Here is a 26,304-nt window from a genome sequence, read left to right as displayed (position 1 = left end):
AAACCAAGATTATAAAGTCATTGTGATGATGAGATAAAATAAAATAATGTAGATAAAGTCCCTAGCAGATGCTCAGTAATGATAGCTATCAAATCTTTACTTGGGCTGAGAATAATTACTCTGTAGCTGTGAATGAAAACTATATTTCTTATGATGTATAGAGAAAATATCATCACGACATCACTGTGTAAATAACGCATAGTGTTCATGAATGTCAGCCCACAGCTTAAGTATGTAAGAAATATTGTGTACCTTTCTTCCTTTTTTCCTTCCTATCTTCCCCTCTATTTTTCTCTTTCTATTTAATTTTGACTCCAATATAGACTGTTGGGAGTTTCAGTCGCAATGATTCTTGGGATTCTCCACCTCCTTCAGTATTATGCCAAGGGTGCAGAACCTCTAAGGCACTAGGCAAGTCCCACTACTCATTGGTCTCTGTCTACATCAAGTCCTGCTGAGATACCCACCATGCCTAGCACTCCTTCAGACATTTTCCACAATTGGACACCAGGGATTTTTGATCAATCTAGGAATACTGGGTCTAAGTCTAGTGTCTTAGGAAACCACATAGAAATAGGGAAGGAAGAAGGACAGAGGGAAGAAAGGAAGGAAAGAAAAAAGCCATTGTCTCAACTGGGTTTGTTTATTAGGCACTAGATTAACAGATGAAGAAAGCCATGCATTCTAGGTAGAAATGAAAATCTCTGGAGGAAAAAATAGAGTGGAAAAGAGCAGAAAGAAAAAGGCCCTGGAAAAGTCTGAAGCCCAAACTATCATAGAGATTTTTCATTTGAAATTTGAAAGTTTTCTTTGGGTAGATGAGACATGCAATGTATAAAGGGTATTTCCAGTTGACTCAGAGAAAGAGAACTCATGGGTCACGTGAAGCAGGAAGAACATAATAAGTGATTTCATGGTTTGTTCTTACTTTAACTTATTATCATCTTTGTGGGCCCAAGTTTCTTCATCTGTAAAATGTAGAAGTTCTAAACACAAACTCTTAAAAATATACATATATGTATAGAATCATGTAAATTGAGAAAGATAATTTTATAGGATGGGCTTTGCTATGGTTTTCAGAGTCATGACTATGAAAGAAAAATGAAATCAGAGGCAAAATAATCTCTTCTTCCTCCCAGGTGCTGTTCCTCTGACTTATCTCTATTCTAGCAGGTATAACTTTCAGTTCTGATTTATGGCCTTTTACTGGCAAGTCTTATCTTTTTGTTTACTGCCAGAGTTTAAATTCTTTAAGGAACTAATTCAGCTACCCAGACACATCTTCCTTCTCTCTTCCTTCTCTTTTTCCTCCCTGCTCATATAGATTCTCCTTGAACCGAGTAAGCACAAACAATTATTTTATAAGCAAATGGAAATGACCAGCTTTAAAAACTCAAGAATTTCCTCTGAAGGTTATTTATTGACTTCTCTTGGAAAGTTGTTTCTGTGGCTTACATCCTGACAAACTGAAACTGCTTTTGTCCTAAGATATTTATTATTAAATGTTCACCACTGTGCTTAATGCTTTAGAGTAATTTTCTCTTTTAATCTCACAACAACCCTGAAGAGAAGATCTGAATGTCATTCTCAAGATAGGAAAACAAAGGCTGAGAGAGGTTATGGGATTTGCTAAAGATCATTCAGCTGCTAAGGAGCAGAAGCAGGACATGATTCCAAGTCTTTCAGATTCCAAAGTCTACCTCCATATAAGAGAGGTGTGTTCCCAATTCTTTAAATACAGCTATTATTAACTACTTCACAACTGGTAAGGCTAACTAACTTGTGGATATACACAGAATAATAACAATGGTAAGTGTGGAAACACAACAGCCTCTCCCCAAATCACTCTGAACAGAATCTTTGATTTTTAGCAGTTATTTTGTGATATAACATATACCATTGAAGTCTAACCTTGGTATGTAATCATGGTGCTTACACAGGGTCATCAGGAGTTTGCAATCACAATTACTCTGCTCTTAAGCAATAGAAGTTTTCAGTGAGAGAAAAAGGAATACATTTTAAATATAAACATTTAGAAAAGAAACTGATGACCCATCCCATTAGAACGATTCAGACTGGCAATAATAGCCCTTTCCTTTCAGCTTTTTCTGAATAAGCAAGTATTTTAGTGTGCATTCCATATGACTCCCAATTCTCATAACACTGAAAAAAAAACCTTTCAACAAACTCCAGAGGAAAATTAAGTCTGCTGTTCGTGAGGCAGGGAACAACTTACCAACATCACACACTTACTGTCCAACTCTATAATAAACACTTCAGGGAATGGCTCTTATATGTATATGACACATTCTTAATCCACGATGAATATGTATTTGAACAGTAGAAGTATCTTTCTTTCTAAAGAACATTTTTCTGTAGATATGTATGTCTAATTAAACATCAGAACAGAATCTACTTGCCTGTTTTCAGAAGTCCCTGTTTTACCTTAAGTATTCCCTTTTCATAACCTAGTTTACTAATGGTTTTTTGATTGAAAACTTCTTTTGGTTTGACAGTTTTTTAATGTATGACATAAAGTTTTAATATAACATATAATATGGATGCCAACTCATCTACTCTTTTCTCATTTATACCTTTTTTTTTATTTGAGACGGAGTCTCACTCTTATTGCCCAGGCTGGGGTGAAGTGGCATGACCTCGGCTCACTGCAACCTCTGTCTCCTGGGTTCAAGCGATTCTCCTGGCTCAGTCTCCTGAGTAACTGGGATTACAGGTGCGTGTCACCATGCCAGGCTAATTTTTGTATTATTAGTAGAGATGGGGGTTTTACCACGTTGGCCAGGCTGGTCTCGAATTCCTGACCTCAGGTGATCTGCCTGCCTCAGCCTCGCAAAGTGCTAGGATTGCAGGCATAAGCCACCATGCCTGGCCTATACCTTTAATATAAATAAGTAAATAACTAGGTTGGCCAGGTGCTGTGGCTCATGTCCATAATCCCAACACTTTGGGAGGCCAAGATGAATGGATCACCTGAGGTCAGGAGTTCGAGACCACCCTGGCCAACATAGTGAAACCCCATCTCTACTAATAATACAAAAATTAGCCAGGGGTGGTAACAGGTGCCTGTAATCCCAGCTACATAGGAGGCTGAGGCAAAAGAATCACTTGAACCCAGGAGGTGGAGGTTGTAGTGAGCCGAGATCTTGCCACTGCCCCCTAGCCTGGGTGACAGAGCAAGATTCTGTCTCAAAAAATAAAATAAAATAAAATAAATAACTGGATTGGCTGTAGTGGCTTATACCTGTAATCCCAGCAGTTTGGGAGGCCAAGGCAGGTGGACTGCTTGAGCTCAGCCATTTGAGACTAGCCTGGGCAATATAGCAAGACACTGTCTCTACTAAAACTAAAAAAAAAAAAAAAGTAGCTGGGTTTGGTGGCACCTGCCTGTAGTTCCACCTACTTATGAGGCTAAGGCAGGAGAATCACTTGAGCCCAGGAGATTGTGGCTGCAGTGAGCCATGATTACACACCCCGGCAACTGTTTGCTGCTGAGTAACTGCTTACCTCACACAGGTGAGGAAAATGACCTCTCTGCCTGTCATTTCTGGCTTGATTACTCAACCTCTCTAACTCTAGCAATTATGAAGAATAAACAGAATTTTGGATGAAACAACATTAATTATTCACTTTTTGGTGAAATATGTAGGTGTTTTGGTATATGTATGATTTTTAGTCTTTAAATAGAATTTTCTCTATTGGATTTTATATTTTAGTAAATGAAAGAAAATCTCATTAAAAATGTATGTCCTTTATCCTTATTACTGTGAGTTTCTACAAATTGTAATAAAATCTTTTTACTGGAAAATATCTATAACATAGTAAATTGATAAAGGAATGAGAGGAGTATTTCAAGCCACTTCCAAGGATGATTAAAGTTTGACAAATTCAACTCCCAGAATCCATCATTTTTGAGGCTGATGATTGTTTGTGCATGGGTGGGTATGCACACATGTGTGTGCTCGTGTATGTCTGTGTACAGAGATGATACTAAAAACCACAGATGACAAATTGGTGATTATTCTCACAGATGTGTTTTGACCTTGTAGCATAGTGTTCTGCAGAATCAAATTTGTTGCAAACATTTATAAGTCAGCAAACAACAAGAAAGCAGATTTCTGTAATCTCTTAGAAATGAGAAAATGTGGCAAAATGGGACCTATAAACTCTCAATGCAAAGACTGGCTGGAGTGAAGGAGAGACTGCAGAAGTAACCAGTGCTCATAATTTCCAATTATCTCATTCCTCCTCATCACTATGCATTACCTACCTGGCCCCTGTAGATGTTTGAGTTTGAGGCCCTTGCTTAGAATAAAACTCTGTGGGACTTCTTTCTAATGTGGTCGATGACTCACTGATTTTGTGGATAGTGACTCATGGTAGAGACATGTTGGAGGTGTCTCAGGACAGATCACCAGCCAGGTGTAAAAGAAGTCTGCCTGTTAAGGAGCTCTAATAGCCCCACACCTTCAGGCTCATGTGGATGAAGCATCATATTGGAAGTAGCAAGAGCAGCTTCACAAATTTTGTGGGGATATGCCAAACTTCCATCCTCCTTGGAAGTAGCTTGAAATTTTACAACTGTCTTAACTTTCACTCACCAATGTACTGTTTCGTTATTTGACTATAAAAGGGTTTTATTATAATAAACTCACTGTATGTAGGCACAAAAAGGACATAGATTTTTAAATAAGGTTTGCATTCATTTATACAAAGTCCATGGCCTGGATTGAGAACACAACCTTTGCTTTCTTTCCTATCCTTACTTCTGGGAGGGAAGTTTCTGACTGTGAATGTTGTCCTCAGAAGATTCTCATTTATTAATACAAGGGCATATGTATATGTAAAAATGTAAACCAGCAGGCTTGGCTTGGCTTTCAGGGAGCAAAACTAAGAGGAGGTCTGGCAATTGTCCTGGTAATTACCTTGATAAAAACAGCAGATCTATTTCTGTTCCATGATGGATATTCTGGCTTTAAATTAGTTCAATTATTACAATGCCTGAATTAATTAACCAGGTAATTCTGCAACCTGGGAAAAGTCTCCTTCAAGATGTAGTGGTTATCTTTTTCTTATGCCTCTGTTGCTATGTAGCTTTTAGGTGGATTAATTTTAGAAAGTTCAGCTCACAAGGTTCCTTTTCCCTTACTGACAGTCCTGTAAACTTGACTTTCGATCTGTAATGGACGTCACCATTTCAAAGAACTGTAATCCTGTGTTTGGTACACTCCTCCTGCCCCCAGGACATTATCTGTGTGAGAGAGGGGAAGCCAGGGACCCAGAAATGGGCTTCAGGGAGGTGAGCTAGAATGGCAATAAATGGTACAAGGAAGGGCATTGTCTCTAACGATGACCCTCAGCTTTCCTGCTGCTCTCTTCCCAGGTTTGGTTTCTAAGTATCTGGGCTTTGAAGGATGGGGGTGGAGGGATTGGAAGACGACTTTTAGGAGGAACCAGTCCCACAAGCAGATATTGTTGCTCTAACTGTGCCTAAGGAGAAATTTCTGGCCTTGAGTCATGATCCCAAACAGGAAGTGCTTCTGAGTTCCACATACCTTGTTTTCCAAACAAGGTATGTGGATGAGGGGGTGGAGTTTAGCACACAAATACCCAGCTGCCAGCCTTTCATGTTTACCAGGGATCAAGAATAGGTCATTTAAGGTCAAAGATATATCCTTTCTTGTCACTCTAAGGAACAAATAGTGTTGTCTTACACTCTAGGTAAAATGCTGACTTGAACTCCAGAGCTATATTTGCTTCAGAGTTTTTCTTTAATGCTACTCCAGCACACTCTATACCTGTTATGGGCTTCAAAGAATTACATGAATGAAGTGGCTTAAACTTAACTCGTGTTCATGTTTCATCAGTTTGCTAGAGGAAAGTTTAAAGCCAAAACACTGGGGAATTGTGTGGGCAGGAGAGGGGAAGACAACTTGTTTTTTTCCCAAGGTGCAACTAATATTTGAGCATACATTAGTGTTTGAGTAGAATTGTAGAAAAACAAAAAACAGGGTTGAAAGGTGTTTAAGAGGTCATGTCCAACTGTCTTCCTGAGGATGCATGAATCACCAGCCCACTCTGATTCATTCTCTCTGAACTACTTCATCTTTTTTTTTCAGGTTTTTGCTACTTCAGGAAACCATAGTTGTTGGCTCACAGAAAAATTACAGCAGCATTATAAAATAAGAGCTGTTTCTACTCTCTTGTCACTAAAGTATGAACAATATCTAGTATGTAATAGACTGCACTGTAAGAAAACTCTGTTCTTAGCCGACTAAGGAAATTCCGAAAACAAGGCCTCTACCTGTGATTTTTCAACTGAGAACCATCAGGGCAGTTTCTTGCATATCTAGGAATAGCAATAATGTTGCCCTGGGGAATAGACTTGGAAACACAGTAAAACACTTTCTGTACATTATCATTTCCATTAATTTGAGCAAGGGTTGATCAGTATAAATTATTTATGTGAGCACTGGGAGCTGCGTCCCTATGTACAAGGCAATCTGTTAAAGATTTGCTATCATGCTAGTGAATGGGGGCGGGGAATGGAGTAATACATTTTATGAGTCATAACGTTTTAGGAGCATTAGTCCTCATGTTTGTATTTGGAAATGAACTTTCTGAGAAATGTACTGTAAAACAAAAACAAAACAGGACATGGAAAACCAGATTCACTAATGGCATAAATTAAAATAATGGGAAAAAAGAAACCCCTGGCAATATGCCAAATATGACGATCACACTGGAGATAAGCCATGATCCTTTAAGGTAGAGGGGGATCTGAACTCTGGAAGGAGTGGCTGGCCCATGTTATAATTTGATTTCTAACAGAATGTGTCTCTTTCCCATAGCTTTTCAGAGGGGCCATGCGAAACTCAGTAGAGAAGAGGAATAACAGAGTTAATGTGGTTTTCCTACACTTGTTAGAGTCATTGCATTTTTCTATAGTGGCTACAGGTCTATAGGCAAGATCTAGCTTCCAGGGATAACCAGGTAGTTACCTTATAGCAAATAAGTGATGGTAGGAACAATTTTTAGTCTAACTGCTTCACAGACACTATTGTATTTAATGCTTGCAGTAAACTTGTGCACTATCATTAACCCCATTCTACAACTGGAGAAACTCAGGCACAGTAGAGGTAAGTGCCATGCTCAAGATCACACAGCTAGCATGTAGAAGAGTCAAGAATCAAAGCCAGGCAATACAGTTCTAGGCATTTGACTCTAAATCATTGTGCTAAACAATTCTGAAAGATTTTGTTTTGCATTTTACAAAGTCATCTGAAATTCACCTGCATTGGATTTCTCCAGGGTGCTTCCTAAAATGAAATTTCCCAGCCCAGTGTATCAGATATCAGAATATCTGGAAGCTGGACATAGTCGGAAGATTAACAACTCTCTTTTGTACACTAAAGTTTGAGAATCAGTGTTCTAGGGAATGTGGGAGGGAGATAGAAATTCCTTTTGGTTTTCACGCCCAAAAAGGATGCCTTGCAAAACTGGATTTTATATGTAAGTTTATGTCATCTGCAAATAGAGATAGTTTTCCTTTCTTTTCAATCTAAATGCTTTTTATTTCTTTTTCTTGCATAAATGCCCTGGCTAGACCATCCAGTACATGTAGAAATGATGAGAGTGAACATCCTTGTCTTGTTCCTGGCTCTCCAGATTTTGAAAGGGAAAAATTAAATGGATTTTTCTTAATATATTGAGAATTCACTGTTGAAGATCATAGTTTGGTGTCTGCCATTCCTAACCTGGATTCCATCAGAAGCTGCCTACACACCAGGAATGCCAATTCATTCACAGACTGGAAGTGTGGTCTTCCCATCAGGACACTGGGCAGAAAAGCCAGGCATACATAGATTCTTATAGACCACTAATGAATATGAATGAAAGTCATCAGCTCTTGCCCTCAAACTCAGGGTAAGGACTAGATATGCAAATGATCTCTCCCAGTGGAGATTTGATGAAGTTAAATGATGAACATTTTCAAATTACACATGTGTAAGTCCCACAGAACTGGTGTTAAGCCAGCACATCTGGGAGCTTTGCATTTTTAAAAGTCCTGGGCATTATAATTCACTCTCTAGTTGATACAGTTTGTGTATCTGTACCATCCAAATGTCAAATTGAAATGTAATCACCAGCATTGGAGGTGGGGCCTGGTGGGAGGTGATCGGATCATGCCGCAGATTTCTCATGATTGGTTTAGCTAGCAGCATCGCCTTGGTATTGTCCTCATGACAGTGAGTGAATTCTCACAAGATCTGGTTGTTTAAAAGCGTGTGGCACCTTGCTCTCTCCCTTTCTTGCTCCTGCTTTCGCCAGGCAATGTGTCTGCTCCCTCTTTGTCTTCTGCCATGATTGGAAGCTTCCTGAGGCCTCCCCAGAAACAGATGTCACTATTCTTCCTGTACAGCCTGCCAAACCATGAGCCAATTAAACTTCTTTTCTTATAAATTACCCAGTTTTAGGTATTTCTCTATAGCAATGCAAGAACAATGGCCTAACACACTAGTTAAGAAACACTGCAGTGTAGAAGCCAAGCTTTAGAGAAAATCTAATGTTTCCTGAATCCTGTCAAGGTTCCCCACAAACTCTCATACAGATGAAGAAATATAAGGCCATGGCTGCCTAAATTCCCTCCAAATTAAATGGTATAAATCAATCATCAATAATGTTCATGGAATCTATGAGTCAGGAATTCAAAATTTGGAGTAGATCAGCATCATGATGTCTGGAACTTCAGATGAAAAACTTGAAGCCTGGGCTAAGATTATCTGAAAGCTCACTCTTTAATAGCTAGTGGTTGATGCTGGTTGCTAGCTGAGACCTTAGCTAGGGCTGTTGGTCAAAACACCGATATGTGGCCTCTCCATGGATCTTGAGCTTCCTCACATCATGGCATCTGTGTTCCAAAAGCAAGAATCCCAACAAGGCTGAAGCAATATCATCTTGTCTGACCTATCCTTAAAAATCATGCAGCATCACTTTTGTTGTATTTTGCTCATTAGAAGCAAGTCACTAATGTGGGCCATACTCAAAGAAGGAGAATTAGACTGCATCATTTATGGGGAAAGTATCAAAGAATTTATAGACATATTTAAAAATCAACCCAGGTGCTGTGCAAAGAAAACAATATGATAACATCTAACGCTTATGGAGTACTTATGTGTCAGATATCCTCCTAAACACTTTCTGTAAATTCTCTAGTCCTCCCACACTCTATAAGACAGGTGATATAATAATCTATGTTATAGATAAGGAATGTTTAATTGTATAACTTGCTATCTCAGAGCATATGCTGAAGCACAACTTGCTAGAAAGTAATAGTCATGCGATTAAAACCCAGTCATTTGGGTTTTAGAAATATTTTCTTACTATTGTATGCTATACTAGAACTGAAGAGATGTGGAATATAGTTCAAAGTACTAATTTGGGGAGAAATCTGTTATGCATGACGTAGTTTCCATGCTTAAAGCCCCATTCTGAGGAAAGATGACACTCAACTTTACGTCTCTCTGTCCTATTCTGTTTGACCGGGGATAGACACCTTCTTGAAAAAGTTACCATCTGTAATAACCCTGAGATCTGGTGGGACAGCTCTATAGCACTACTGCAGAGTTCTACATGAATCTATCAGATCCTCCCTCCAGGAACTTGAATGTAAATCTATTAAAGGGGAGTCAACCCTTGGAAGATGAACGTAAGGTAGAAGACACACAGAAAATAAGCCAGAAAGCGTCCACAGAAAGCAGACTCTCTGGCAAGCAGGAATTAAGAAACAGAAAAGGAAAGTAGAGAGATACGAATGCATATGAACAATAGCAATAAAACCAAGGCAGAGAGTAGCTAGTGCCCATAACAGCAAAGGACTGAAGCAGGCAGACAGATACCTATATTTAAGGAATATGGGCCAGAGCAAAAGAAGTATATTGGGTATAAATTCACCTTATCTGACTGCAGGTTTAGTGCTTGGTGAGGTTTGGTCAAGTTACCACTGATATCCTTAAAATCACTCCTTATTATCTGAGGTAATCATGAGCTTCTCTTTCATTCCTTATGACTTAAAATACCCTCACCCACCGACTGTGCTATTAATGAGTTTTGTGGTCCGGGATAGGTCACTTTCCTTGTCTACCTTGGTTTTCTTGGTGACAAGATGAGGGTTGGACCAGGTGATGTCTAAGTTCACTTCCAGCTCCAATGCATATTATTGTGAACTTAACATAAAAGCATTTGGTCACAGTTCTATTGCAAAATCATAAAAATGTCTCCACCTTTATCTCCAGCCCCTTCTCCAGCCACAGAGTGCTTTAAACTTGAGGCCTGTCTCATAAGGAATCCAAATGCAGTGCCAATGTGCAAATTAGCTGTGCAGCGTCCCAGCAGCACCCCAAGCAGGCTTGCCTGGGCTCATGCAATACTTTCCTTCAAGCTAGCAGGGGAGTGTGTGCTCTGGCCCCATCTTCTCTCCTTTCTCAAGAGACTTTTTTTTCTTCTCCCCAGGCTAGAAAGTGATGAAAATAAACTACGGGAAGTTGCAAACATGTTGATGGGAATTGAGGTAAAATGCAGAAATGTTGCTGGGTTTGGTGTGGTCAGAGGTGACCATACCAGTGTCCAGGAAGGAAATCTGGCAGGGAAGATTTGTACAGGTTCTACTTAAAATTTCGTTTTTGGCAGGGCACGGTGGCTCATGCCTCTAATCCTAGCATTTTGGCAGACCAAGGCAGGCAGATCACTTGAGGTCAGGAGTTTGAAACCAGCCTGGCCAACATGGTAAAACCCCGTCTCTACTAAAAATACAAACATCCAGGACTGGTAGCATTCCTGTGGTCCTAGCTACTTGGGAGGCTGAGGCGGGAGAATTGCTTGAACCTGGGAGGCAGAGGTTGCAGTGAGCTGAGATTGTGCCACTGCACTCCAGCCTAGGCAGCAGAGTGAGACCCTGTTTCAGTAATAATAATAATAATAAATTTCCTCCCAAGAAGGATTTATAAGAGGATAGTCCAGCATTTGCATTTGTAAGACAGGGATAAAAAGACAAGGACCCACAGGACTCTTGTGTTATTCTGCCTTCTCACACACTTTCATCTGTTCCTTCCCTGCATGAGTTTGGGTTTAAAGGAAACCATAGGCAGAGCTCCAGGCAGAACATTTGGAGACCTGAAAATGGTCTTGGCTGTGAGACCAGCTTGTTGTGTGATTGTAGGCAAAAACTTGTTGGGGTTCAGTTTTTCCACTTGTGTATTAAAGATGATATTGTCTGTTTCTTCTTATGTCAATAGGATTCTATGCCAGTTAATGAGACATGGGGCTCTGTTGTCCTCTGTTTCTCAGTCAATCCCTTGCATTAAGCCAAATGTTCAGAGAAGGATGCAGGTTAACTGTTTCAGGCCTTCAGGGAATTGCTTTAGGTATCAAGAGTGCATTGAACTAAATAGCGTTCTTGCATGGTAGGCTCAGTGCAGTACCAGAATGCACTGAATGGTATGAATAGTACACTAGAGGCTTGAGAGTTAATGGGCCTGCCTCTGGGAGGGCTGATTGGATGCCAAGACATGACATAAGATACAAGAATGAGAGGGCTAAAAAATCTTTACATGGGGGAAAATTTTAGTGGTCCATTAGTAACAACTGTACTGTACTTTCTTTCTTCTTACCCTGCCCCTTTCCCAATCTCTCTCTCTCTCTCTCTTTCACACACACACACACACACACACACACACACACACACACACACACACACCCCTTGATATCATGTTACTGACCAGACTGGGAAAACTAAACTGAGCTGAGTGGCTGAAAATGTGCCTTGAGTTCTTGGAAAAAAAAAAATGCACATTACCCTGGACTGCCCCTTTGTATTCATTGGATGGGGGATTTTCCCCCTCCTTTTTTTCTCCTTCTATTCACAGAAGCACCATTACTAACCTGAGAGTTATGGTTGATTTAATTCAAACCTGGGATCCAAGGAATAAATACCCCTCTGTGAGTCTACTAAGAAACTTCGAGTAACATATAATAAAACTCTCCTGATTTCTCATTAACCAGAATATAATGTCAAAATTTCTAAGCTTGAAATTCAAAGAAATTCCCTGTCTGATTTTGACCTAAGTTTTCTACCACTAGAATGGAAGCTTCTTAGGGGCAATGACTGCTCATATTGTTCATTATGGCATTTCGTGTCTGTCATTTTGACCCTGAGGATGCTGTGAGCCCAAGGGCAGTCAAAAAACCCTTTGGGTTTTTTTTTTCTGTGTCCTCATTCTTTGTGCTCACTCTTCTATTATCCCCACCCCCTAAATTGGCTGAATGATGATTGTTTGTTTTTTTGCGGGGGGCTCACGTTCATGGAATTCACTGATCTTACTGTGTTCCCCTAACATCCTGAAGCAGCTGGATTGACAGAACAGTGGAATGGCCTTTTGAAGTCATAATTACAATGCCAACTAGGTGACAATACTTTGCAGGGCTGGGCAAAGTTCTCCAGAAGGCCGTGTATGCTCTGAATTAGCATCCAATATATGGCACTGTTTCTCCCATAGCCAGGATTCACAGGTCCAGGAATCAAGGGGTGGAAATGGAAGTGGCACCACTCAACATCACTCATAGTGACCCACTAGCAAAATTTTTGCTACCTGTTCACATAACATTACATTCTACTGGCCTAGGGGTCTTAGTTCCAGGGGAGGAACACTGCCACCAGGAGACACAACACGATTCCATTAAACTGGAAGTTAAGATTGCCACCTGGCCACTTTGGGATCCCCCTACTTTTAAGTCAACTAGCTAAGAAGGGGGTTACAGTGCTGGTTGGGGTGACTGACCCTTACTATCAGGATGAAATCAGTCTACTACTCCACAATAGAGGTAAGAAAGAGTATGCGTGGAATACAGGTGATCCATTAGGGCATCTGTTAGTATTACCATGCCCTGCGATTAAGGTCCATGAGAAACTACAACAGCCCAATCCAGGCAGAACTACAAATGACCCATACCCCCTCAGGAATGAAGGCTCAGGCCACTCCACCAGGAAGAAAGCCACTACCTGCTGAGGTGCTTGCTGAAGACAAAGAGAATCCAGGATGGGTAGTAGAAGAAGGTAGTCATCAATACCAGCTACCACTATGTGACCAGCTGCAGAAATGAGGCCTGTAACTGTCATGAGTATTTCCTCCTTTTGTTAAAAACATGTTTGTGCGTGTAAACACTTGCACTAAGAAAATGTCTTCGTTTTATTTCCTTTTCCTTTATCATGTGACATGAAACTTATTGACTTCATGTCAGGATTCAAGTATTGTCAACTTTCTGTAATAGTACTTTGGGTTGGGGATTGGTACGTTTCTGGTTGTACGAAGGATAGTTGTATTATGTTAGGTGTAATTATGTGCTCATTCATTATTGTCTTTATTTGAAGATTATATATGATCTCAGGATATGTGTATGGGTTCAAGTTGAAGAGGAGTGGACTTGGGATGGTTAATACTAAGTGTCAACTCGATTGGATTGAAAGATACAAAGTATTGATACTGGGTGCGTCTGTGAGGGTGTTGCTAAGAAAGATTAACATTTGAGTCTGTGGGCTGTGGAAGGTGGATCCACCCTTAATCTGGTGGGCACAATCTAATCAGCTGCCAGTGAATATATGACAGGCAGAAAAATGTGAAAAGGAGAGACTGGCCTAGCCTCCCAGCCTACATCTTTCTCCCATGCTGGATGCTTCCTACCCTCGAACATCGGACTCCAAGTTCTTCAGTTTGGGGACTCGTAGTGGCTATCCTTCCTCCTCAACTTGCAGACAGCCTATTGTGGGACCTTATGATCATGTAAATTAATACTTAATAAACTCCCCTTTATATATATGTATCTATATTTGTATCCTATTAGTTCTGTCTCTCTAAGAGAACCCTAATACAGTTAACCATTTTCATTATTTAGCAAAACAATAAAAAATTGATATTCTTTGTTTTGTCTTTCCTTCCCATTCTTCCTTTCCCAAAAAACTATTGGTCCATGAGATCCAAAATATTCAGATCTATTCAACTAAATTTTATGGTTTCTGAGAGCATGACCCATGCTTTGATGTTTCTTTTAAGCGTATAATATTATTTAAACAGCTGCTCAAATGTTCTGATAAAGTACTTGTTTCATTTTACAGTCCCAGTTTCTTCTAAGCCTGTTGGTATGCCTGCATGGCTAAATGCACTATGCCTGTACGGTGACATGAACAACATGTTTATGCATGTATATTACTTAATACCATTTGGCAAGTGTTAATTAAATAGCAACTCTCTCAATATTTAAAATTTCCATTGTAAATTGTTTTTTCAAGATATTTTCTTTACAAATGATCAAGAGTAATGGTATAAGAATAACAACAAAAATGCAAACTAAGGAAAAATCCCCCCCGAGGCTCAGACAATCTGCTGTCTTTTGGTATAATTCACTTAGGGATAAGAAGATCTTAGGAAAATGCATGATACAGAATAGACAACAAACACTCAGCAAATAGTCTGGTTGAGTTTAATTAGCAGTGATCTTCATGATACTAAAGCAAGTGTTTTTTCAACATCTCTGTCCCTGACAATTAGCCATGGTGAAGGCGACAGTAACTGAAAGGTAAGCACTGTGGCTTCAAGGCAACACAGGAAAAGCTAAGAAAGGTGCTTTCATCACCATTTAGGCTGCTCTAGCTAAAAGTATGGGAGTGTGGAAGTGGAAAGGGAGAAATAAAGGAATCAGATTTGTAAGTATAGAAAAGCACCTTTGGAGAGAAGGAGGATATTTCCTTCTCCTTTTTCACTTGTATAATCCTCAGTTTTTTGCTTTTTTTTTTTTTTTTTTTTTTTTGAGATGGAGTCTCGCTCTGTCACTGGGCTGGAGTACAGTGGTGTGTTCTCGGCTCTCTGCAACCTCTGCCTCCCAGGTTCAAGCAATTCTCCTGCCTCACCCTCCTGAGTAGCTGAGATTACAGGTGCCCGAGACCACTCCTGGCTAATTTTTGTATTTTTAGTAGAGATGGGGTTTCACCATATTGGCCAAGCTGGTCTTGAACTCCTGACCTCAGGTGATCTGCCTGCCTCGGCCTCCCAAACTGCTGGGATTATAGGTGTGAACCACCGGCCTGTTTTTCTTTTGTTTGTTTGCTTGTTTTAAGTGCCTGTTTTCTATACAAAATCTACATCTGAAACTCCTTTAGGCTGTGCTTTTTCAAGGCTGAAGTAAAGGAGTAATCCTAATTTCTTTCACAGATTTCAATTTCAGCCACTATATGAATCACAGGATGGGCAGATTAGAATTTTTTTTTTTTTTGAGATGGAGTTTCGCTCTTGTTACCCAGGCTGGAGTGCAATGGCGCGATCTCGGCTCACTGCAACCTCCGCCTCCTGGGTTCAGGCAATTCTCCTGCCTCAGCCTCCTGAGTAGCTGGGATTACAGGCACGCACCACCATGCCCAGCTAATTTCTGTATTTTTAGTAGAGACGAGGTTTCAACATGTTGACCAGGATGGTCTCGATCTCTTGACCTCGTGATCCACCCTCCTCGGCCTCCTAAAGTGCTGGGATTACAGGCGTGAGCCACCGCGCCCGGCTAGATTAGAAATTTTTGAGAACTAGTCCAGGTGAGGTGGCTCATGCCTGTAATCCCAGCACTTTGGGAGGCCGAGGTGGGTGGATCACCTGAGGTCAGGAGTTCGAGATTAGCCTGGTCAACCATGGTGAAAACTTGTCTCTACTAAAAATATAAAAATTAGCCAGGCATGGTGGCAGATGCCTGTAATCCCAGCTACTAGGGAGGCTGAGGCAGAATTGCTTGAACCTGGGAGGTGGAGATTGCAGTGAGCCGAAATCATGCCATTGCACTCCAGCCTGGGCAACAAGAGTGAGACGTTGTTTCAAAGAAAAAAAAAAAAAAAGGAAAAGAAAAGAAAAAACAAAAAAGAAATTTATGTGATATAATCCAAATGGCAAAATCTTGAAAGTAATTATTATTTGAAGCACAGAGCTTTTTCTTTTATATTTTCCTTATATGAATTTTCGATTTCTTGAGTAAAATAGTGAAAGTGTGGGGAAAATGGGGACATTATTTTTTAGATTTTATTAGGGTAGCAGAGAGGCACAGGTGCATAGCATAATTATTCTATCTACTCTCAATTTCATTGCCAAGTGGGGCCAGTTGGTGCTTCTAAGGATTCCTTTTGACTGACACATCACAGAAACTTGACCACTGAGGCATGAGGCATGATAGGGCAACTGCTCTTCTTTCCAAAATTTGAAGGAAGTCCTAAAATTTCAAGGGGAGCAGCTGAATTAACAGTACTAGGGAGGAACAAAAGTTCCCGATGAAAGTGTCAAGGATCCTCTTCAGCTGATATATGCTATAGCCTGAGAGGTTCTTTTTGCCTACTTCCCAGAAATGCCAATGCACTGAGAATGGCAGGTATTGCAGCAAAGACAGTTTAATTATTGCAGGGCCAGCCAAGTGGAAGAACAGGAGGTATTTTTCAAATCTGCTTCCCTGAGAATTCAGAAGCTAGGGTTTTTGTTTTGGTTTGTTTTGAGGTGAGTCTAGCTCTATCGCCCAGGCTGTAGTAGTGGTATGATCTCGGATCACTGCAACCTCCGCCTCCTGAGTTCAAGTGATTCTCCTTCATGAGTCTACTATGTAGCTGGGATTACAGGCACCTGCCACCATGCCTGGCTAATTTTTTAATTTTTTTTTTTAGTAGAGACATGGTTTCACCATGTTGGCCAGGCTGGTCTTGAACCTCAAGTGATCTGCCTGACTTGGCCTCCCAAAGGGCTGGGATTACAGGTGTGAGTCACCATGCCCAGCTGAGGCTAGGGTTTTTTTTTTTTTGAGACAGTGTTTCACTTTTGTTCAGGCTGGTGAGCCATGGTGCGACCTTAGCTCACTGCAACCTCTGCCTCCTGGGTTCAAGTGATTCTCCTGCCTCAGCCTCCTGAGTAGCTGGGATTACAGGCACCCGCCACTACACCTGGCTAATTTTGTATTTTTAGTACAGACAGGATTTCTCAAACTCCTGCCTGCCTCGGTCTCTCAAAGTGCTGGGATTACCTAAAGGCATGATCCACTGTGCCCAGAGAGGCTAGAGTTTTTTTTTTTTTTTTTTTTTTTTGAGATGGAGTTTCACCCTTGTTACCCAGGCTGGAGTGCAATGGCACGATCTCGGCTCACTGCAACCTCCGCCTCCTGGGTTCAGGCAATTCTCCTGCCTCAGCCTCCTGAATAGCTGGGATTACAGGCACACACCACCATGCCCAGCTAATTTTTTGTATTTTTAGTAGAGACGGGGTTTCACCATGTTGACCAGGATGGTCTCGATCTCTTGACCTCATGATCCACCTGCCTTGCCCTCCCAAAGTGCTGGCATTACAGGCTTGAGCCACCTCGCCCGGCCGAGGCTAGAGTTTTTTTAAGGGTACTTTGGCAAGCAGGGGGCTGGGAAACAGAAATGATTGTCTGGGGATAAAATCACAGGGGTGTCTAAAACTGCCTTTGTATAGCTGAGTTAGTTCCAAAGAGGGGGTCTGAGGACCAGATGGCATCTCTTGGTCTACCAAAATGCTAAATTTGAAAAATATCTCAAAGACCAGTTCTTTAGGTTTCACAATATTGATATTATCTATAGGAATAGTTGGGGAAATTATAAATCTTACAACCCCTGTTTACGTGACTCTGGAGTGGTAAGCAACTAATAGAAAAGCAAGCTAAGCAACGGCAGTTCATTGTTTAACCATGCATAGTCTTTAGAAAAGTTCAAGTCCTTCCTATAATTCCATACTTGTCTTATAAATGCAGCTTCAATCTGTGAACAAGGAGATTGTCAGTTTCCTTTGCCTCTAAGTTTAAGTTTAACTGAATTTATCTCATAGTTTTCTTGGCTTCGAAGCTAGAATAAGAAAAAAAAGAGAGAGAGAGACCAAAACAACAACAACAGCAACAACAACAAAAAGATTAGTCTGTGAGATTACAAACAAGATGCAGTCAGTCATAGAAGCAAGATGGTGTCGGTCCCATTAGATCTCTCATTACTTATAATTCTTCAAAGATGGTTTCACTTCAAATTCAGGACCTGCATCATGATCCATAAACATTATTATTCTATCAATAGCCTTTACCTATATTTCATATTAAAAATAAGAAAGGTGAGGCCAAGCACGGTGGCTCACGCCTGTAATCCCAGCACTTTGGGAGGCTGAGGCAGGCAGATCACGAGGTCAGGAGTTTGAGACTAGCCTGACCAATATGGTGAAACCCTGTCTCTACTAAAAATAACAAAAATTAGCCAGGCATGGTCACGGGTGCCTGTAATCCCAGCTACTCGGTAGGCAGAGTCAGGAGAATCCTTGAACCTGGAAGGCGGAGGTTGCAGTGAGCTGAGTCTGTGTCATTGCACTCCAGCCTGGGTGACAGAGCAAGACTTTGTCTCAAGAAAAAAAAAAAGTTGAAAAAGCCAATTATGGCAACTTTGGCAATAGTCCAGTATGAAAGCTACTTTTCAGGAAGAGAAAATAACTCTGCTTCATACCAGAATTACTCTTGTTTATGTAGTGCACAATGTATGGATTTTGATTAAAGGCATCTTTGTATATGCTTTCTATCTCCCTTAATTTTGTATTATTTGGGGTTGGGAAGGCAATCTTCACCTGACCTTGAGTGAATATCTGGGCTATTTCCATGTCTTTTCTGTTTAGTACAGTAAAAAGCAGTCCTACAATCATTTTAAGTCATAGACACAGTCCTAATTCAGTCTTAACACTGTCCAGCTCCATGCAAGGTCAGAACTCCAAATACAACTTGATATCAAATCTCCCTGCCTAGCTATGTCCTGTTTTAGTCTGAAGCCTGCAGTAGAAGAAGTGAATTGGTTTCTTCTTCCTCCTTCTCACTTACTGCTCACCGCTTTCCTAGGCTCAAAAGCAGGGTTGGGAGAGAGGAGAGATAAAGGGATAGGACCATTGTCACTTGTGAGGTGACTTTGGCTCTCCGACCCAGCAGATGGTTAGAGACAGGCCCCCTTAGAGATCCTGGCTGCAGGGACATGTAAGAAAAATGGACTCTCTCCTAGGTGGCAGTTTCAGAGGATTCTCCCTTGCTGGACTTCTCCCATAGTTGATTTTTACCTCCATGGATGCATCTGTAAAACAGGTGTTCACTACTACCTCCATGCTCAGGGGCTATCTAGGATAAAAACCCAGCTTCTTTCTTTTCTTTTCTTTTTTTCTTTTTTTTTGTTTTTTTGAGACAGAGTCTCGCTCTGTCACCAGGCTGGAGTGCAGTGGCATGATCTCTGTTCACTGCAATGTCCACCTCCTGAGTTGAAGTGATTCTCCTGCCTCAGTTTCCTGAGTAGCTGGGACTACAGGTGTGCACCACCATGCCCAGCTAATTTTTGTATTTTTAGTAGAGACGGGTTTTCACCATGTTGGCCAGGATGGTCTTGATCTCTTGACCTTGTGATCTGCCCACCTTGGCCTCCAAAAGTGCTGGGATTACAGGTTGGCACCACCGCACCCGGCCAAAACCCAGCCTCTTTCTACTGAGGTCACCTCACACCTCCATGTGACCTGAAATGATAGGACACAGGAGTAACAGAGGCCAATCTATCTCTCAGGTTGCTCACTCTAGTCAACAGGAAACATCCCATATCTTTTGTGCAGGCAAATTTGGAGTAATGCAATCCCAATACAGTAGCTTCCCCTTAGATCCACCACCAAAGTGACTGCTCAGGGCATCTCTTACTTCCAGATTTCCCCAGGTGGACCATCCACTCTCTACCTTAGAGGCGTCTTGTGGGAGTCAGACAACAGTCCTGTGTTCTCCCAACTATAGGAAACATATTTGTAATTATGCTCACCTCTCTAGGCTTGAGATTAGAAAAATATGGGAGAGATGGACAGTGGGGATTGGCAACTTTGAGGATGCCAGCGCCTCTCTCCTCTTAACTGTGATAAAAAAAAATATCATTTGTCTGCTTGAGGAGCCCAACTGGCATGCAACAGGGTCTCAGGGGTCATTTCTGTATAAAACGGCAACATTTTCTTTGTATTTGGGCAGGGTGTGTCTCATGCTTACTTTTTTGACTACAGTATTAGCATCCTAAGGAACAAAGGCAGGAAGAATCCAATTCTACCATCTTGTTGGGAATGTTTTACAGTTCACAAGGTTTATAATCCCATTGTTTCGGTTGTTTCTCACTGTATCATGAAATAAGTCCCAAGAAACAGATTTGCCACTCTCCCCCTTTTTTTTTTTGCCGGTGAGTTTGAAAAGGTTAAATGACATGCCCATATTCACATGGCTTTCACGGAACCCATGTATTTGACTTTTGAATTCCTTAAAGGACCTTGATATATTCATATTTGTATCCATAGCACTTAGCACATAGTAGGCAATGAATGACATTCATTTATGTAGTCAATGCATCCAGGACTCCTAATGCTGAGGCAAGTCCTTTTTTCACTGTACACGAATTTGCTCCCAGAAAACTGGTCTGACTTCTGACCTTCACAGCAACACAACCACTGTAATCCCCTTACATTCCAGGCCTATTTCAATTTAGGGCGAATCCTGGATCCATGGATTTGGCTCTGAGTAAATCAAAGATGTCCAAAGCAGATTAGCTCTGTGAGGGTTATTATGGTCCATTCTACCCTTAGTTTGTAGCAATCAACATTTACTGAGTGTCTTTTATGTGACAGGCACTGTGTGAACTATGAGAGAGAGAAATATAACAAGACAAAGTTTCATGTTTTATAACCCACCCCAGAGAATACCTGAAAAGAAAACTGTGGAATTATAAATATGTGAAGTTCCAGATAGTTTTATCTGGGACTTTTTAAAAATTATACTTTAAGTTCTAAGATACATGTGCAGGTTTGTTACATATACACATGCCATGGTGGTTTGCTGCACCCATTAACCCGTCATCTACATTAGGTACTTCTCCTAATGCTGTCCCTCCTCTAACCCTCTACCCCGCAACAGGCCCTGGTGTGTGATATTCCCCTCCCTGTGTCCTTATCTGGGGCTTTTATGAGATATGTTAATGCCTGCATGGTAAACCTGCATGCCTATAGGGTCTGGCAGGTAACAGACATGACTAAAGTGCATCAACTCAAGATTGTGGTGAACTAGAGAACATCTGTCCTATTTACGTTTAGCAAGAGGTACTCAACTCTAGCTGAAGTGAGCATAGGAATTTTGAGATTCTGGATCGTCTTCTAATTATTTCCCTCCAAAGCTGGAATGCAATGGTGCGGTCTCGGATCACTGTAACCTCCGCCTCCTGGGTTCAAGCGATTCTCCTGCCTCAACCGAATAGCAGGGATTACAGGCGCATGCCACCATTTTTGTATTTTTAGTAGAGATGGGGTTTCACCTTGTTGGCCAGCCTGGTCTTGAACTCCTGACCTCAAGTGATCCACCTGCCTCGGCCTCCCAAAGCGCTGGGATTACAGGTATGAGCCACTGGACCCAGCCAGAAATCTAGATTTATTTAAATGTAAATTTTCTCCATCTGAAAACATGGTGGGCCAAATAATATATCTGTGTGTTGCCAGGATCAACCTTTACCCTAGAGTGATTCTGAACCTATTTTTCTCTCCTCATTCCACCCCTACCTTCTCTTTCCTTGGGATGTGGCTTGGGACTGAAGTATACTGGAGCCAAGGAAGGGAGATTAGAGACTGCTGTTCAGCCTCATTCCCTTCATCGATCTTTATCAAAAGAAGAGGGGATTTCACAATCCTCAGAGAATAGAGAGAACTTGTATTTAGAACTATGTTTAGCTTGGCCGGGCGAGGTTGTTCACACCTGTAATCCCAGCACTTTGGGAGGCCGAGGCGGGTGGATCACCTGAGGTCAGGAGTTCCAGACCAGCCTGGCCAACATGTCGAAATCCTGTCTCTATTAAAAATACAAAAAATTCGCTGGGCATGGTGGTGGATGCCTGTAATCCCAGCTACTTGGGAGGCTGAGGCAGGAAGAATCTCTTGAACCTGGGAGGTGGAGGTTGCAGTAAGCTGAAATGGCACCATTGCACTCCAGCCTGGGCAACAGAGTGAGACTCTGTCACAAAAAAAATTAAAATAATAAAAAATAAATGAACTATGTTTAGCTTTTATTCAATTGAAGAATAAAATATTTCCTTTAAGCAAACCTGCAAAGGACTTTACACCACAGTCATATGTTTACCATATTGGTATATCCATTAAGTGCATGTAAATCTGAAGGTACTTAATTTCTGAGTGAGCAATTACTGCCTGGTTGTCATGCTAATGACTATTAAATAATGATATAAGTCATGATGATAAGCAATTTACACACAGATTGTTTTCTCTTTTTTTGGGAGTCATTTTTCTTTTGTGAGTCATTACAGGCAGTGGCTCACGCCTGTAATCCCAGCACTTTGGGAGGCCAAGGCAGGCGGATCACGAGGTCAGGAGTTCAAGACCAGCCTGACCAATATGGTGAAAACCCGTCTCTACTAAAAATACAAAAATTAGGCGGGCGTGGTGGCACGAGACTAGTCCCATCTACTCATCTACTTGAGAGGCTGAGGCAGGGCAATCGCTTGAAATTGGGAGGCACAGAGGTTGCAGTGAGCCAAGATCACACCACTGCACTCCAGCCTGGGCGAAAGAGCGGGACTCCGTCTCAAAAAAAAAGAAAGGAGTCATTGTCCCTCTGTTTTAGTTTGCCCTTCCCACATTGATGTTATAGATGTCAGCGGCTCTGTACTTGTATTTACTACTGCAGATTGTGTGATTCTTCTACTTGCTTGTTTTAGAGCTATGTTGGGTCTGGATGCAAGTGTTTAGTACCTTTGAGTATTACAACCTGTGTTTAATTTTTTAGCTGGCTTTGGGGGAAGGGAAGTTTTTCTTTTTTTGTTTTGTTTTGTTTTGTTTTTTGAGGTGGAGTCTCGCTCTGTGATTCTCCTGCCTCAGCCTCCTGAGTAGCTGGGACTACAGGTGTGCACTACCACATCCAGCTAATTTGGGAAGTTTTAATTTTCTACTTGGTATTAGGTGAGAAGGCATACATTTTCTGGAACACTGAGCAATAATTAATATTGTATGTGTGTGTGTGTGTGTGTGTGTGTGTGTGTGTGTGTGTGATTAAATTATTTGAGCTATAGTTTCAAGATTCCAAGACATTTTGATATCAGATATTAACAATAAACAAATTGCAAGCCAGGTTTTTTAGTGACATTTTGGTTATTACATGTTTAAATTAATTTGATATATATGACAGCTTAAGTTGCTTATGTAGTATGAATACACACACATGCATACACATATCTTTTCATTATGAAATTTTAAAATAGCACTCCAAAAGATCAACATTAACTGCCCAATGCAGTCCATAGATTGTTAGGGAATGAAGCTTTCATTAACTGCTTGCATTTACACTTCAGTTGGTACTGACAGGTTTTAATTTCTGACCTAGATACTTCAAGAAGCTTGCTTCTGGGAAAAATAATAGGTAGTTAGACAACAACCACAGCCCTTGTCCTAATTAAAACCCCTTAATGTTTCATTTTCATATCCATTGTCTTGAAATTGTATCACTAGGTTAAGAAAATAGTTTTCTGGGTTAAATCAAAATTTAATCGCATAGTTAGAGAATGCCTGGCATAAATCCATTGCATTTCACATCAACCAAAATATTTTAGATTTCATTGCAACCCTAATAAATTGGGGTCCCAAAGATTTCAGTTTGGCATTCAAGAAGCACAGTGCAACAGCCAATCTCATTTCTTCCCCTAAATTAAAAGAGAAATCTGTTCTTTACTTGTATTTCTCAAAGGACATAAACAAGTATCCAAATCATAACCATTATATCCTTTTCTCCCCTTTCCCCAATACTTCCACACTTTCTTATGCACAGCTATCCCCTACCTTATATCCCAAGCCTTCCCTCCTCTAAGCCTGGATGGTTTCTACTTTCTCTTTCCACCTCCCTCTCTCAGAGCTCTTTGTGAGTCGCTTTAACTCTTTTCATACGATATTTTCCCCCTATTTTTGTGTCAATATGAGAGATGAAAGGGAGAGGAGAGTGGGCCTTGGAATTACAGAATGGTGCCCTTAGGGGGATTATGTAACTATTTTAACTTTCATAGTTTTTATCTTGTTGCCTGTGGCATTAAAGAGTTTTAAATCTGGCTTACTTCAATGATATTGATTAAAATACAAAGTAATTGGTGCATAACTGTTCATAACTGAATGTTCTGGAGACAGTAAGGTTGGGCATTTTATCATGAACATGGTGTTATTCCTGGAAGTGGTGTCAGTACTATCAAGCTACTCCATGCTGTGCCCATTAGGGTAATGAGGCCGTTCAGGCTTTGTGTCTCCATATTTTTTTCAACCTTTATGAATGGTGACAGAAGGATTTATCAGTGACGATTAGGGTGGTGCCCAGCATTCAAACTGCTCCACAATCTGGCACTAGTTTCAGTTTCCTGCCTTGTCTCTGCCATGTTTCACATCCCAGTACATTATTTATTTCTCTATTAATAGAGAAAATTGCCTTGAATTATGGATATTCATGTACATACCCCATCTACCTTAATGGATGAGCAGCTCTGCAGTGCTTTACACATAGTGTAGGCTGAATCAATGACTGTTGGATTTACTTGAACTGCTTACCGTGTCACAGGCTCTCAATCTTTCAGTACATTGTGAGTTTGTTTTGTTCGATTGCTGGCAGGGTAGCTGAACTTGATACATACATTTGAATGAGAAATATAGCAGCAGTACAGCTAATATCATTAGAATTTGGGTAATCTTCTTTCTACTAAACTCAGCAAATATTTCCTGAACAAAGATGATGTAAAAGACACTGAAGAAAAGAATGACTCAGCCATTGGCCAAGCGCGATGTCTCACGCCTGTAATCCCAGCACTTTGGGAGACCGAGGCGGGCGGATCACCTGAAGTCAGGAGTTTGAGACCAGCCTGGACAACATGGTGAAACTCTGTCTCTATTAAAAAAAAAAAAAAAGACTCAGTCATCATCTTTGGGAGTCGTATTGTCTTTGTACAATTTAATTTGCATGGAATATAAAATGAAACTGAGAAAAGCCATCATTTGCTGGCCTGTTAATGTCTATAAGTATAAATCCTTATGGGCTGGGCTTGGTGGCTCACGCCTGTAACCCCAGCACTTTGGGAGGCAGAGGCAGGCAGATCACGAGGTCAGGAGTCTAAGACCAGCCTGGTTAATACGGTGAAACGCAGTCTCTACTAAAAATACAAAAATTGGCTGGACGTGGTGGCACACGCCTGTAGTCTCAGCTACTCAGGAGGCTGAGGCAGAAGAATTGCTTCAACCTGGGAGGTGGAGGCTGCAGTGAGCCAAGATCATGCCATTGCACTCCAGCCTTGGTGACAGAGCAAGAATCTATCTCAAAAAAAAAAACAACCATATGTATATGTGGAGTATTTTCCACTCATTCATCACTTAGTCCTTCATTGGCAATGTTGGGGCTCAGGGGTTCAGGGGAGCCCTCAGCTTCCCTGAGAGGACATTTCTCCAGGTTCTTGGTCTATCACTCTCTCAAGAATGAGAGAGGAGACCATGGTGCAGTGCACTTGTGAAATAAATAACAGATCCCCAAAAGTGTTGCAGTAAAGTGATTTATTTAGGTACAGAGAGAAAAAGGAGAAGGAGAGAGAAAGAGACAGCTAGCTCTCACACTGAATGAGAGAAAGAAAAGCCGCTCCTCACATTGAGTTTGATGGGTTCCCAGAGAAGTAAAACTCCCCTCACACTGAGTGAGAGAATCCAGAAAGATGGAATCCAGGAGAGGAAAGAGCTTCCATGAGGGTGGAAGGGGACCCCAAGGGAGAAATTCAGGAGGGGAAAGAGAGCTCCCACTATGTGGGAGCTGATTCCAGAGAGCTGGAAATCTGGCATGGGTGAAGGAGCAGGGGAATTTATCCTGGGAGAAATTCCCACCTCCCAAAGTTCCTCTGGCCAGTGAAAGGAGTTCCTTTAAGCTTCTGCTGGGGTGATTGACTCTTAGTTTCTTCCGTTAAATCCCCTGGATGGAGAGAGATGGGAGGGAAGCATGGCGCTGGGAAGTTCTTGCCCTTAAAACTGTGCCCCCTTGTGGACCCGGAAAGAGAACACATTCCCTCAGCAGTATTTCTCAATTATTGTCTGGTGATTACCATAAAATTATAAACAAAAGTATATAATTAATGCTTGGAAGAGGAATAAAAGGTAAACATTCCTTAGATTC

The 26,304-nt window shown here is 41.1% G+C and overlaps 1 protein-coding gene across 1 annotated transcript in view; it reads left to right on the top strand.

Annotated features, from left to right (window-relative positions):
- TMC1 (transmembrane channel like 1) overlaps window positions 1–26,304 on the top strand; it is a 479,796-nt gene that overhangs the window by 109,379 nt on the left and 344,113 nt on the right. The gene's annotated exons all lie outside the window — the stretch shown is intronic.

The sequence above is a fragment of the Aotus nancymaae genome, unplaced genomic scaffold, assembly GCF_030222135.1.
Source record: "Aotus nancymaae isolate 86718 unplaced genomic scaffold, 86718_ANA_hifiasm-v0.15.2.pri h1tg000041l, whole genome shotgun sequence".
Classification (NCBI taxonomy): domain Eukaryota; kingdom Metazoa; phylum Chordata; class Mammalia; order Primates; family Aotidae; genus Aotus; species Aotus nancymaae.
The sequence above is the reverse complement of the archived record's forward strand: the minus strand, read 5'-3'. Positions and strand labels throughout refer to the sequence as shown.